Genomic DNA, 2,803 nt, shown 5'->3' with positions numbered 1-2,803 from the left:
TCCTTACTGCTGGCCGACTGCTCATGTGGGGCTATATAAAATGGCCCCTTGGCCCCCACTCATTGTATTCGGTATTCAGGATTTTCTTGTGTATATAGAGCAGAGTTACACGCCTCTCTCTCTCCTTCTCTATTGCGCACTTTTGAAAGTTGTATGGATTTCTTGGATTTATTGCAATCACTGGATTTGTGGATATCTTATGGGCCATTGTACTTGGTAAACCGGATAACCTGGTGCAAGACTTAAGCACTCCCAAAGCTGGTAACAGATATAAATATTCCTTGGTAATATCACATAAATTCCGCCCGCGGGGGGGGGGGGGGGGGGGGGGGGGGGGTGGGAGGGGCAGCATTCCAGTCCCAATGTTGTGAAATTCTTAAGTGTGCATATGATTTTTGAGTGGATAAACTGAGTGCCTTTATTTTAAGTGTTTAATTGCATTAATTGTCGTGTGTGAACCCCTGGATTAGTTAGACAAAACCTTGGAGCAGCAGTAACAAGAAACCCTAGTACAAGAAAGAGATAACCCATCTGTCCAAACAAGTAAGACAACTAGAACAGTGTGGAAAGTGTAGGGCAGCAACATGGTTGGGGCAATCAGGGGATCTGTACAAAGCGGATGACACAAAAACAGAACAAAAAAAAAACAGGCAGCACAAAATGGGATCTGGGGAGGGGGAATGATGGAAATTCACACATCCCCAGCAGGATTGCCAAAAAAATAACTTGACCTGTAGCTGAACTAAATGCCAACAAAGAGGAAACAACGCAAGAGCTATTAACACCTTCATGAGTGGGGAACTCCCTTTTTTGTACAAATGCACCGAGGCATGTTACATTCCCTTGCATAAGGGATAACTCTCACACACTTTTCCATGGGCAGTCCAATCCGTCTACAGCATAGCTGAGCTGGAATTACAAGAGCACTTCAGCTGCACCACGTGTTGCATAGGGTTGGAAGTCTGCATGGTACATTAGACATTGAGGCCTCTATTTTTCATTTTTAAATGCATCTGTTTATTCCTTACTTATTTAGTGCACTAACCTTGGCACATGCAAGTCCAGAAATAAAGGTTTTCTGTAGCAGCACCAGCATCATCGTTGTTTTCCCCGCACAACAATGGTTCAGCAGGACGACATGTTGGTATCTCGACTGTGAGTGTGACCTTTACAAGCAAAAAAAACAGAGTTTGACAACTATGCCTTTTATTTTATAGAGGTCACAAAATTTCTAATTTTTTTCTCTTCCTCTTTTTTTTGAAATAGAATGAAACGCATGCTTTGAGTGTTCCCGAGGATCCACAAGTGGTGGAAAAGATTCCAAGCAAGCCAGACAAAGTGTCCATCTTGAAAACAACCTATGGTCTCACACAGCCCCTATTGGATAAAACATAGGATCTTAATGCTGCTGCCAACAGCCCTGAAAAAAAACAAAAACAAAAGAAAAGAGGTTAAGAATTCGATTACTTTGTCCTAGTGTGCCTGGAGAGAATGTATACAGGCCGTCATGTAAATATTAACATTTAAGGTACAGGGGTCAACAATAACACTGCAGTCACACCCTAAAAGCAAGCTGATGCACTTGCTTCCCTCTTCCTGAGCTTCAGTTTCCCAAAAGAAGCTCCAAGTCTTAACGCCTTTTGCCAGTCATTTGGTGTTTTTGAGTCAAAGCAATAATAACCAGATAGAAAGCAGGCCCTTACAAACACAAACAAGTTCTCTGGACTTGGAGGAGATTTGAAGGGAAACAGTCTCAGATAGTTGAGCTACAAGCATCCCCTTAGAATGTAAGATCTTAACTTGAAAGCTTATAGTTAAAAGTACTCAAATGAATTAAAAAAAAGAAATCCTTCGTATTTTCCAACATACTCTTCAAATGCATTAGACAAAAAACTGAATCTCTGCAAGTATTGCAACGTGGTACTTGATGATGTTGATGCTGATGCCATAAGCATGCCTTATCCAAGTCCAAAAAGTGATGTACAAGAGTTAAATTCATGAATCCATTCTCTCTCTATGTATTGTAGGGCTAGATACTTACCTTCAGTCCTTTCTTTTCTTTTCCAGATAGTGTATCAGATGTCACATGGTTGTAACTTTGCTCTCATAGGTCATTTTGGCCTTTTGAAGACGTTAATATATATTAACATTTCATTTCTCTCTCTCTCTCTCTCTCTCTCTCTCTCTCTCTCTCATCTCACATTTTAGCTCTTGTTACTTTCTTTGATTTTTATTTTTAGTACCCATGATGATGTAACCTTTTGGTCTCATAGGTCATTTTGGCCTTTTGTAGACGTTAATACAACTCTCTCTCTCTCCCTTTTTCATTTCATTTCATTTCTCTCTCCTCCTTTTTTTGCGAAGGAAAAGCGCTCATTCAAAATTTTTGCAACACGAAACCATTTGCTTGTCGAATGGCACCTCTGGTGCTAACATAGTAGTCTCACCAATATCTGATGACCTCCAATTTGGCATTGTTGTACATACTGCATCTTCTACCGGCATAACAGATGGAACACTAGGACTTTTTGTTCATTTTGGTTCTATGTTTCTTTTCTTGGACCAAAGATTTGGCATAAGACCTTCATGGTCTTCATTTATATATATGGTCGTATGCCATTTAGACCTTCCATAGATGTTAATAGAACACTCTCTCTCTCTCTCTCTCTCTCTCTCTCTCTCTCTCAAAACTTTTCCAACCCAAAACCAGCCACCTATTGAGTGGCAATTGTTAATGTAGTCTCACAACCATCGGCAACCTTCACTATTGTACTCTTTGTAAATGTTCCATCTCCTGGTAGCA

General features: G+C 40.5%; 1 long non-coding RNA gene across 1 annotated transcript; it reads left to right on the top strand.

The window, feature by feature from the left end:
- Positions 1–336: 336 nt before the first annotated feature.
- LOC147622955 (uncharacterized) lies at positions 337–1,547 on the top strand. Its single transcript, XR_015269558.1, has 2 exons — positions 337–1,155; positions 1,267–1,547. It is a non-coding gene; the product is annotated as an uncharacterized LOC147622955 (long non-coding RNA).
- Positions 1,548–2,803: the final 1,256 nt, after the last annotated feature.

This window comes from Cibotium barometz, chromosome 28, assembly GCF_041138505.1.
Source record: "Cibotium barometz isolate CiBa-2024 chromosome 28, ASM4113850v1, whole genome shotgun sequence".
In the NCBI taxonomy this organism is placed as follows: domain Eukaryota; kingdom Viridiplantae; phylum Streptophyta; class Polypodiopsida; order Cyatheales; family Cibotiaceae; genus Cibotium; species Cibotium barometz.
This window is presented reverse-complemented; position numbering and strand designations above follow the sequence as displayed.